Genomic DNA, 12809 nt, shown 5'->3' with positions numbered 1-12809 from the left:
CTGCCTGGCTGAGGCGATAACAGTGCCTTTTGTTTACACACTGATGTCCTATTGAGTCACCAGAGATTGAAATGAGAGCAGTATGAAAGGTGGAAACTATCTTAATTCCTACTGGAAGTCCTCTAATGGACTGTTAACTTGCAAGGCTAATTCAGGATCACAGGGTTGTCAGCACAGTTAACCTCTTTATTGCTGATAAATGGAGCATGAACTTTGTCACCTTTTGGCACTTCTGCTCAGCAGGCAGGCTGTGTGCTCTGGCACACTGGCATTATTATTGCATTGGGATTATTCTTAGCTGTAGGGCTGCTTCCTCTATTTGGCCATAGACTTGTGAGTTCAGCAGCTAAAACTGGTGGGACTCCAAGCTGCAGTCCAGGGAAACCCCTGCATTTCCTCTGCAGTTGCTTAATCTGGGAGTAGTGGCTCTCTTGTAACTATTAATATCTGCAAGAATTTAGGTGAACAGAACAAGTATTAGTGATATGGAGAAATAGTGTGAAATGGGGATAATGGACATCGATTGTGATTGTATGTGTCTGCTCAAGGAATGTGGGTATGGTGACTAGTCATGGGTGTGGTGTCTGGTCACTTAGGCACACAGCTCTGAGGAGTCAACTACAGTTTTGAGGAGACGCCTGCCCCTCCTCCTCTAACAAAGGGGAGACGGGGAGACGCCTGCCCCTCTTCCTCTAACAAAGGGGAGACGCCTGCCCTTCTTTCTCTAACAAAGGGGCTATTTAAAAGAGAATGAGAAAAGATGAGAGACATTCAAATGCTATCTAGAGGGAGGGAGTGCTAAGTCTCCTTGCTGGAAAAGATTGGGTGGTCACAATCACCTGAAGAAGATCGGATGGTCACAAGAACATGAATCACCTACAAACCTGCAAGACCACCACATTCCAGGCAACAGACTGATAAGCTAATTAACATACGAAGCGGGGTTTAGGTAACGAATATGTATAGGCGTTAATTGAATATTCATTTGTTTCATTGTATAAATGTGAGATGGTTCGTCACTTCGGATATGCACGCTTGTGGAGGAGCGATCCTCCGTGCATCTGCGCGCAATAAACATACCTACTTTATAACTTTCGAGTTATAGAGTCTAATTCCGCACGTCATTAGAAATACAGGTTTCCATATAAAAATCAGTGCCATGGCTCATGACTTTGCTCCTGTAAAGTTCTTTTAACTTTTCTTTCTTTTTTTTCCCCCCGTGACTGCTCTTTGGTAGAGCATGGGCTAACAGTCTTCAGAACTAGCATGAGATGGAAGAAACTCCCCAGAAAGGAGTTATGGATTAATTTACTCACCCATGTTGAAAAAATTTCCTCCCGATATCCATGAAGAAGTACTTGGTTTTTGGAAAACTCTTTGCAAAACTTGAACATGTGTTAAAGGAGAGCTAATGGGCAGATCACAACTGCCTTTGATTCCCTGGAACCAGTGGGAGGAAGGGGATAGAGTGTTGAAACTTTTCCAGACTGCCTCCATGAAGACCTTTTTTCCTAGGCTTGATGACAGGTTCTCACAAGAGCCTTCATTTTGAAATGGGATTATTTCCCTGGCGGATAGCTTGATAGAAGTCGGGTGTTTGGGGTTTGTGGTTGTGGGGTTTTGTTTGTTTTATAATTTAAAATGTAATATTAAAAGACAAAGAAGCAAATTATCTGCCTTCGTGCTGATGGTACATCAAAGAGTACAAAGCCCAGGCATGCTCTTACTGTGAAGAGGATGATTTATAGAAAATTGCAGGCAGAACACATCCATGTTCTGGCAGCTGTAATGACAATCCCTCCTTAAATTCACTAAATCCAACAGTGCTCCTTCTGCCCAGAAATTATTCTTCCTCCTATTTCTTACAACCCTTCATTGAAGGGAGTGGGGAAAGATGGAAAAAGAAGGAGGAGTAAGAATTTGCTCCTGTTTAGCAATGAACTTGTACGGCTCAAAGAAAGATTTAATGTGAGAGACCCTGTTTGTGTGCTTTGTACTTGCTACAATTTGGTCTGTAACTGAGCTGGGATAGTTTTAATGTACCTGATCTCTTCTGTGGCAAATAAAATCTTGGCTCCTTTAAGATTATCTCAGCTTCAACACTCCAATAAAACTTCCTCAGACCAGAGGAGAGATCTTCCCCCTTACTGTGTGGTTCTACTCTCTCTTCTATCTATATAAATTGCAGTGCTTGAGGGCTCAAGAAATCCCAGCAGTGTTCCAATACTAGTCATGCCCTTTGTGCTCAAATTGTTGAGTCACTCCCATACATTTTTTTGGTGAGTATGTATATAACCCCTAATCCCTCCCACCCGCATGCATATGCTCTCCAGTGCTAGATGTAAAACTGGAAAGAATTTGATGGTGCTGTAGGAAGAAGTGTGTGTGTGTGTGAAGATGTGCACAAGAGGTACCTCAGGACAATGATTATTATTAATGCAAGCAACACTAAATAAAAATTCAGACTAAGGCAGCTTTGTCTTTGCTTTTTTACCTCCATCACAATGACAGCATTTCATTATGAACCTTTATTGTTACTTTCCATGGTTTTAAATGATCAGTCACAAAAGCGCAGAAATTTGGGGTTGGAAGGTTTGCTGTTTTAAATAGGATTGCTTATTTTATTTTGCAGCCAAAACATTTCACAAATCTAGGAAATATTTTTGGTGCTTGGTAGTATTCTTCTACATGCTTATGAGGAATAAAAAAAAAGAGATGACCCTGTCTTTATTTCTGGGAGAAGACTTCAAAATACATGCCAGAAATGGACAATGTGAGTTTCTTTACATGAAATGTAAGTTGGAAGGGGAATTTAAAACTGGCCACATGGTAGATCTGGTTTTATGTTTTGCAACCTCCAGTACCTGTTATGCCTCCACCCCATTTTATAGGGTAAAAAAAACTTGCTTAGGGAAGCCATTTTTTGCTATGGCTGGAAGAGAGCTATTACCTAGCATAGTGCTCCTCCCGAGCAGCTCCCCCAGCACTGCAGGAGCTGCTGCGCCCCTGTGCAGGAAGGTTTGAGAATGCAACAGCTGGGAAGGGAAAGCTCTTCAGACCTTTCCCCCTTCTTCTCCTCCTTCCTGACCTGTGAGTGACTCAGTGCCCCAAACCTTAACTTTTTGTTACTATTTTTCTCCCTTTAATCTCCTTCATTTTCGACATCTCCCATCTTCTCTTACATCTGTCTGCTCTGCCTCATAGATCTCTTCCTTGTTTTCCTACTTTCTTCCCTCCTCTCCCATTTCCTTCCTCCTTTTTATTCTTGCTCTTTCCTCTTCTGTGTTCTTTCTTTTTCCTCCTCTTTCCCTACACGTTGTTGTTAGAAAAGATTCTTGCATCCCCTGGTGCTCTTGCATTTTCTGTGATAGGAGATTGTTTTTTTTCTCTTCCCCTAGTAGATCATTATTCAGAAACACAGAATGTGAGACACGGATATCTCAGGTCATCCGCAGCAAACCAGTGAAAGAAGGGGGGGGGGGGGAGGGGAATCAGGGAAAAGATGGCGATCCTCTATTGCCTGCCCAGGAGCACGAATCTCACAAAGCAACTTCCACAGCAATAACAAGAGCTAGACAGAGAGAAAGAGGTGGCAGTGGCGTCGGGACGCTCCTGTAAGTTCTTGCAAATAAAACTCATCTCTCGTTTGGCATGAGAGATTCTCTCATTCGTGTGTGCATGCCGTTTTTTTCCACCATGTTTCTGTGAAATCCATTCATTCAGCCAGAGAAGGAAAAGGGGGTGGGGTGGGGGGAAGAAGCAAGGAAAAAGAAAAAAAAAAAAAAAAAAGCGGCGTGTTTTGTTTGAGAGAGGTCTCTTGCATGAAGGAGGAGGTGCTGGTAGTGGGAGGAGGAAAGCGGTTAATTAATTTTTGTTCTTACATTAAAGTGGGATATGGAGACATAAGTGAGATACGAGCAGAGCTTTTGGGGTGGGGGGTATTTGCGCGCGCGCGCTGTCTGGATGGTGCTCTGTGTGTGTGTGAACTTGGATCGGAGATGGGATAGCCACAGAGGCGAGAAAAGCTCCGTGCTAGCACGACTCAGGCAATCGGGTGACCTTTCTGTTTTTATCCTCGTACCCCCCTTCTCTTCCCCTCTTGCAAAGCTGGTTCCTCACACAGATATTTATTTCCCCCCGACATTGGGATGTGAGGGCTTCTGGTTCTGTCTTTGTGTGTGTGTGTGGCCGGGGGGGGGCAGGGGCAGTGGTTTCTTTGAAGGACATTGTTTGGAGGAGGATGATAGCGTTCAGCTGGAGAGCTGAAGCCATTACACACGCTTTTGCTCCTTTTTCGAGAGGGAGATGAGAAGGGAAGAAAGGAAGAAGCCCACTTCTTGTTCGGTCCCCCGATGTCTCTAAGTCAGACAAGGAAGGAGTTTTCTCCTGCGCCTTTCTCCATCACCCGGAGCAGCTTTTCCTCTCTTTTCCCCTCTTTCAATTTCTTTATCTCCCTGTCCTCCGTTTGTAAGCTGTTTGCTTTGGTTTCAGTTTAGACTCCACAACACAAAGCTTCTCTCTTATGCATGCATGCGTTCTACGGTCTTTTTATGTCTTTTGAAGTTAACTTCCCCCCCTTAACATTGTGGTTTCTGTCCTACGCACAGATCATCCTGGAGTTTCCTATAGATGTGATCTGTTAAGATTCCTCACTTCCCCGGCCGCCGCCAAGGGGTGGGGGAGCTTTGCATTCGTTTTCTAGTGTTTGGGAAACAGAAAGATCTTCAAGTTTGAGTTGCTTTCTACTGCTATTTTTGTGTGACTCTGTGTGTGTATGTGTGTCCCATGAAACTGCTTGCTTGCATGTATAAGAGGAAGTGACTAATTTGGCAGAGAGCTGTGATCTGAGTCAGGTAAGCCATGTCATGTTCTCTAGCTCCACTAGAAAATGGAGGAGAGCAAGCGGGCTTCCAGTAGACAAAGCTGAGATGGGAAGTGCTCCTAACGTTATGGATCTCTCAGTTTTTTAATTTTTATTTTTTTTAAGCTTTGCTAGCAATCTCTCCACAGCACAGCCCCCCCTTCCCCCATTTATTCAGTTTTTCAATATGCAGGACTGTGATGGGTATTCTTTCTGGTTTCATGCTATCAGGAAATGAGAACTGGAGGAAATTGCCTGGATTGTCCTTCACATAGAGGAAAAAACTTTTATTTTGTTGTTTTTAACTTACGTTTCGTGTTGAGGTTACTTTTCTATATATTTTGCTTTGGTTAAAGTTATTAGGATTTAAGGGTTTGATCAGTTAGGTAAAGAAATAGCGTGTGTTTGTGTAATACACATAAAATTTGGAGAAAAGTATTTGTAGCCTGAGGCTGCTCAGGTTCTTCCAGAGAACATTGTGCAATCTCATACCTTCTGTGTGGTGACAATGGCCTGAGTTTTGGCATTTTATCTTCTGATGCTCAAAAGCATTCTTTATCTTGATGTACTTTAATATGGAACATTCTCCTTCACGCTAGGCTGCATATTTATAATACTGGAAAGCTTTCAGGAAGCTTCTCAGTACCATAAAATGTATAATTCCTTGCAGTGTGTGTGGTGGCAACTTTCATGGTGCCAACTTTTTTGGGTATCTTACAATATGCTTATATGTTTTTTGAAAAAACATAACAGGGATGTTGCTGGAAGCTTTTGTGTCATGGAAGTTGAACAGGCAGTCTTTTTTTTTTAACCTACCTTTTCATCTGATATAGTTTAGGGTGGTCTTACGGGTGGCCTTTTTTCCCCCCAATATCATAATTTTGCACATCGTTTGCATAGTAGATACAGTTCCTCAAAATTTCAAATTAAATGCTTTAGTGTGAGCACCTTAAAGTGCAACTCCATAGGGAAAGTATAAGATGGAATACTCAGAAGAGCTCAAGAGGAAATGTGAAATATGGATGGATGTATGGCAGAAATGACAGGATGAGAGAGACCAGTGAATGAATACAAGTAACCATGCTTCTATGCATGCACCAGGAATAGAAAGATGGTAGTGGTTAGTGATGAACTTTAGAATTCCAGCTGCTGCAAGGTTAAAATTAATGCTCGTTTTAGTTTATCTAGCAAGAAACCGTTCCGTATATAATGTAATGTACTTTGAAAATATATTGCTTTATCAGTTATGTATTTATTTAGTTCTGGTTGCAGATGTGCCACCCAAATTACTGAGACACTGTAGTTATCTCCATATTTTTTAAATAAAGTCCTTTGTGAGGTGGGCTGTGGAATGTATAATTTCACCTACATTTAATGTTATACTGTGACTGAGTGAAGAGGGGAAAAATTAACTTTTTTCCTGATGTGATGGTGATGGATGCAATTTGCCAACCTTAGTATGGACCTAAATCAGCACCTAGTGAGGGAAACTAAAAGTTTCTCACTGAACTGTGTTGGTTTGGGTCAAATTCTAAATGCCCATCCTCTCTGTTATGTATAGAGTATTCTTAGATATGTATTTTGTATTGTGAATTGCCTCATATTTTGAGAGATCAACTCAGTACTAGTGCTATAACGTGATGTACAGATGCATTGCACTTGAACATGAAATGTTATCCAAGAGCAAATGAGATTTAAGATTAAGGTCTTTATGGGAGGGCCTATATATTCCTCGCACCTGGTGACAGACACTCTAGTAAACCAAAGGTCATCACAACTGATATAATGTTTGAGTTGTGGTCAATGTGGTTTCATTTCCATGATGGTACTCTTCATTGTTCTCTAAAGAGATTTAAGTCTCATAATTTCTGCTAATGATGTTTCTTGCAGTAATTGTACCCAGACTGAAATTGAAGTTTACCTTGCTGCCAGAAGACTGGCTAAGAAACCTTTTTTTTTTTTTTTTTTTTTTAATTTACACACCAGTGAGCTAAAGGAACATTGGAAAAATTGTACTGAAAAATGCTAGTCACCGTTAACTCATGAATCTTGCAATTGGACATTAATTTTTTGGTTCAAACCAATGGTTTGTAATAGCTTTAGATTTGTGGGCATTCAGAAACTTTCCACAGTGCTAGCCCTTCTAGAAACTTTGCATTCATAATTTATTCTATAGTATATTAACTTGAAATTCTTGATTACCTTTTTTAGGCCCATTAGAAATAGTCCACAGATCACCACTTAAAAAAAGAGTACTTTAAACATTTGATTTCCTTATATGTTACTATTAGACTCGTAATTAATTGTATTGTTGAGAAATGTCAGATTTAACAGGTTGCATTTAACATTTATTTCTTTCATCAATTTGAAGTTATATTTTGATATGTGAGGGAAAGTAAAAAATGTTGTGTATGGGTGATTAAGATATGAAGAATATGAGTACATAATTGGGTGATGGATGGGAAGTAGAGCTACAGAGCTACTGCAAGCAGAAGTGTTGGGGTGGTTGTTTTTTTTAAATTATTATTAGTTATCACTAAAGACAGAATCAAATTTAATAGTGTTGTGGCCTTTGACTTAAAGGAAGATTGATGGAAGCCATGAGTGGATTGTAAGATAGCTAGTTAAGAAACATTGGATGGGAACTGTAACATCTGTCAGATGTCTGAACATATATGTAGAATACGTTTGGTTGTAAGGAATGGACAAGTTGAATTTTTAGGCTTACAAAGGAAATTGGGAGCACTCCAATTTTATTATAGTATAAGCTACAGTTTGAAGAAGGTTACTTAACTCCCAGATATTTCTTAAAGTTTAGAACACCCAGGAACAAGTATAAAAACTCTATTCCTCTGATGGTTTTTGGTTTACAAATAAAACCTGTAGAATTACAATATTATTTGACACTCTTCTAATTTGCAGTAACACTTTCTCTGTGTGTTCTGGCAGATAACTTCTCAAATAAGCAAAACGGTGCTTTGTAGTATGAAACTGGGGGGAGGGGAAGGACTTAAATCTGTAAAACTGGTGAATAACTGTAATGTTCATTAGCAAGCTTTGTGCTATTATGAAACCATCACTAACCAAATGTGCAGGCAAAAAATATGGATGTATAATTTAAAAAACCCAATGCACTGAAATATTGAAAAGAATACCTTGAAATATTGTAGAGGAAGGAGATCCTCTTTTGACAGTTCAGGAACAGTCTACAAAGAACATTAAGTTGTAAAATGTTTTTGTGTCTTAGCTATTTTGTTGTTTTAGATGTTGTTTTGTACTTACAGTGCATCATAGTAAGAAGTCATATAAACGTTTAAATGGAAGATTCTCTCTATTGGACTGAAATAGTCCATTTTGTAAACTTGTTCTGGATAAAAGCTATTCTGCTAGCGACAGAACTGAATGGTTTGCTTAACACTTTGTTGTGGGTTAGCCTTGGCTAAGGGCCAGACACCCACCCAACTGCTCACTTGCTCCCCCTCCTTAGTGGGACAGGAGAAGAATAGGATGAGAAGGCTTGTGGGTCAAGAAATAGACAAGGAGATTGCTTACCAATTACAGTCATGGGCAAAACCGAATCAATTTTGGGAAAATTATTTTAAGTTATTGCCAATTAAAATAATTTGGGTAGTGAGAAACAAAAAGATACACCTTTCCTTCCCCCCTTTCCCATGTCTACCTTCATTTCTTCACTCCAGACTCCTTTACTCCCCACCAGCAGCACAAGGGTTAGGGTCAGTACATAACATTTCCTCTCTGCTGTTCCTTCCCTTTCGTACTTTGCTCCTGCTCCAGTGTGGGCTCTCCCACAGGCTGCAGTCCTTCAGGAAAAAAGTCTGCTCCAGTGTGGGTTCTCCATATGCTGCAGTTCCTTCACGAAGTATCCATCTGTTCTGGCATGGATCCTCCATGGGCTGCAGTGAATATCTGCTCTAGTGCCATGGAGATGACGACGACTCCTCACACAGAGGTGCTACAAATTCTTTATTCAGGGTGGTGTGATGATGCTGGCAGATGCAGTTGACATTATGAGTTGAATGTCAGCTTAGTACTCCTCCGAACTTGTTGACTGTTGAAAAGAAAATGTTCCAGAACACCTAGGAGAACAGGAAAAGAGAGAAAATAGCATGGTTTGTATGCCAGTACTGAAAGGAGAAAAGGGGGAGGAAGTGAGATGATTATTGTAAGTTGAGCTATCTTGTTAGTTGTAGTGAAAATGCTTTAATAGAAGTTTCTGAATGAGAGGATTTGATTTATAAGAATAATTCAGTCTTCATTTATGTCCTGAGCTTTGGAAGTATTATTCTGCCTGTTAAGCTTGTGTTTGAGAAGCTGAATACATGAGTAAATAAAGAGTCAAGTGAGATTATTTTGGATTTTGTACTGTTTTGTTGTTTGCTTTTTTTTAACTTTAGAAGCAGTAGCAAGGACTCCAAGTCTGCTACTCATGTCTTTAGTTTTATGAAGCTATCCCAGATGTCACAGTACAAACTCAACTCGGAAGGGGTTTGAAAGAGGGTGTTTGAGATGGAGAAAGGATTCTCTGTTTCCAGTTTAATCTATTTGAAACACTCAGGCTTATATGTGATTTTAAATTTTTCTGTGTTTAGCAAGAGTGCTTTATTGTTTGTGTAGTAGTTTGTTCAACTTGAGATGGTAGTGTCTAATTATTGCAGTACTTTTTAAAATATTCTTGCCTAATTGCTTATTGAAGAAACTTTAAGTGATGTTTTGGAAAAAAAATCCTCCCACCATGGGCGGTTGTATTTGCTCTGTAGTAGTTTTTGAGATGTGATGGTTAACTGAACATCAATCCTAGATACAGCAATAAAAGCCATGCTTTCTGTTTCACTTTGATCTAGAAACCTCTTTGTTTTTGAGTAGTCTTCATGATGTAATCACAGGCAGTTGGTTTCTAGAATAAATATATTAAGAGATTGACTGGGGCTAAAAGTTTATTCAGTGAAGAGGTGGGAAAGGTCTTTCAAGGAAGACAAACAGTTTGGGTCAGCATTAGTAGAAATAGAAAATAGGCCAAACTCTTCAGCAAAAAGATGACTAGGATAAGGCATGGCATAGTTAGATATGGCAGAAACCTGCTGTTAATAGTGATTGCATGGGATAGAAAGGCAGGTGAATGATTTTGCAAGAGAAAACAAAGCAGATATTACAAAGAATGATAAAGACAGATTTCAATATGCTCCTGATAATATGAAAGAGAAGATTTTGTATTGAAAGGTACTGAAAATGGAATCAGGTGTTAACTATTTCCATGGTCTTGTGGACAATAAGGGCTTCATTGCCCTGGTTCAATGAGCAAAGTCTTTACTGATGATAATAATTCTTAGGGTTCAAATAGTTTTGCTTTGGGATGATACCAGTAATCATGGGAAGAAAGCATCATAGGATAGTAGTGCTTGCTGGGAAGTAGATGCTGGAACACAATCAGTTGCCATGATTAAAGATGTGTCTTTGGGCCTCCTGTGATAAGTAACAACTGTTTCTTCTGCAAATTGCTCCCTGATCTCTGTTGGCAAAAGAAAGGAGGATGGAGGAAGGAGATAGTGAAATGTATATTACAGCAGCAAGTATGTGTTCTTTTCTGTAGCTTATTTATTAAAAAAAGGAAAATGCTAAGGGAAGGCTGTATGTGCTTGTAGATTCAGGTCAAGAGTGAGTAGTTTGACATGCAGGGTGGTGTATTTACCTTTTAATTACTTAAAAGATGGTTGGTCTGCTGAACATTTTAATTTAATGTTAAGCTGGGAAAAGAATCATTAGTAACAGGCTCACTGCAGTCAGATGACATTTGCAGATGCCATTTCAGTTGTCTGGTGATGAAGCTAAAGAAAAAGCAAGTATTTTTTTTCTTTTCTGTATTCTTCCTCTTGTTAATTTAATTCCATATTTTCTGACTTGCACTAGGCAGAAGTTCTAGAGTGACTGGTATGGTCAATTAACTCAGTGGTTGGCTAACAGTTTATTCCTCCTTTATTTGAACAAAGTGGATGTTCCAGTCCAGGCTAAACTTGTGAGACTGCTTAGAGTGATGATCTTGTGGTCTATGCTGTAAATCAGCTATGGATATTTCTCTATCGTTTCCAAAGATGACTTGTGTTGTGTTGGGCAGATTGCTTCTGTCCAGAACTTAGTGACATCTGAATATTTATTTATTTGAACTTAAATTTGAATTATTCAGGTCCTTTCAGATTCGGCTGGAATTGTGGCCATGTGAATCTTCATAATTGGGTTTTAAGGGTCTCTGACAAATTACCTAAGAGACTAACACCCTGGAGGGGGGATACAAGATTTTCCATTTGCTATGCTTCCAAGGAATCATGTTAAAACTGTTGATGTCATAACTGGAAAATGTCATTCAAGACAAAGCTTTAAGTCAGAAGTTGCTTGGTGTAGGATGTTGGTCAAACATTGGAAGAGGTTGCCCAGAAAGGTCGTGGAGTCTTCACCTTTAGAAATATTAAAAACCTGACTGGACATGGCCCTGAGAAACCTGCTTTAGCTGACCCTGCTTTGAGTAGAGGGGTTGAACTAGATGATCTCCACAGGTTGCTTCCAACCTCAACCATTCTATGGTTCTGTGACAGGTAGATTGACCAAACCTCGCATATGGTGTTTTCTTGCAAATCAATATGAAATGCTGGTTGTCCTCCATCATTCTTCAGTGCTTCCACAAGTTCACCAATATCACTTCAGTGGTTTATGTTAGTATAATTTAATTGCTGGTATTCTGGTTGTATCTGTATTTATTTTAAGAATTCATGTCTACTTAGGTTTGTTAATGTACTGTAAGATCAGATAAGCTGCAAAGATCTCAAGGGGGTGAACAATCTGTTTTTAATGTGTTTGAAGGATAGACGATGTTACCATGTAGTGAATTTTTTCTGTCTCGTGGCAGTGAAGTCCAGTCATATGATGAGGTAGTAACTTAGGGTGTGAACGTTTTCTCAGAGTAGGGTTTGTTTTTTAAGATGGATGGAGGTAAAATGTCATGCTGTCTATTTCTATACTTGCTACCTTGACATGCAGCAGAGTAAACCTCTTTACAGGTGAAATAAGCAGCCTGCTTATGGTCTGACAGCAATGCCTGCTGATCTGTTCACTTCCAAATTGGAGAGAAATTAATGTCCAAGTGATGTTTCTAATAATGGTTAAATTAAAAAAAAAAAGTATTTTTTTTTTCTTGAAATTGCCTAAGGGATGCTAAGAGGTTGATTTGTGACCTCTTTTCATGTCAGAAGTTAGCCACGTGGGTGTTGTGGTTTAGGTCAGAACAGACTAAATGCATGTATTAATTTCTACTCAGCAATTGGATCCGTGTGAAGGAGTTTGGATATTTATTGCCTCTGTGAAAGAATGATTAATAATGCAAATAACCACTTTTCTGTAGCTCTGAAGTGTTATCTCTGTTTCCCCTTTCCTTGCTAACAGGAGTGGCAATTGTCAGTAGGTGGAAAGAGCAGGGTGCTGAGCATGTCAGTTATGGCTGTATGAGCTTGGTTCCAAGTGTCACTGGAGGGCCTCCAGAGTCAGGCATCCCAGAAGGTAGAGATGTGCTGCTTCCCTTCAGGTTGAGGTAGATGAGTTTCATGAGGTGGACAGCATCTTCCAGTTAATCTGATTTTTTTTATTGGTTGGTGTGCCACTCTGAGCTGTTGCTTGTTGATTGGTGTAACAAGTCATTGGGCAGATATTATTGTATAAGCTTAACTTTACTATTTCTGCCAATTATGCTTTTTTTCTTTTCATAACTTATCTAATTATGCTTAATTACATCTCTAACAACTAGAGAGAAACATACCAAAGGTCAAACTGAGCCTCTGACATTGGCTTAATTACTTGAGTGATGTCAGCTCAGTAGGCCAACACAGCAGAGGGAACTGAATAGTAGTAGTGCTCTAATGCTTGTTTGAACATGTTTGAGAACCCA

The 12809-nt window shown here is 39.7% G+C and overlaps 1 protein-coding gene across 5 annotated transcripts in view; it reads left to right on the top strand.

The window, feature by feature from the left end:
• The first annotated feature begins 3293 nt into the window (after nucleotides 1-3293).
• Nucleotides 3294-12809, top strand: part of LOC119140747 (zinc finger protein 462-like) — a 97604-nt gene continuing 88088 nt past the window's right edge. For all 5 annotated transcript variants that reach the window (XM_037372292.1, XM_037372291.1, XM_037372290.1 and 2 more), the window contains exon 1: nucleotides 3294-3614. The gene's annotated coding sequence lies outside the window, so the exon portion shown is untranslated. The remainder of the gene's footprint in view (nucleotides 3615-12809) is intronic.

The sequence above is a fragment of the Falco rusticolus genome, chromosome W (assembly GCF_015220075.1).
Source record: "Falco rusticolus isolate bFalRus1 chromosome W, bFalRus1.pri, whole genome shotgun sequence".
Taxonomy (NCBI): domain Eukaryota; kingdom Metazoa; phylum Chordata; class Aves; order Falconiformes; family Falconidae; genus Falco; species Falco rusticolus.
This window is presented reverse-complemented; position numbering and strand designations above follow the sequence as displayed.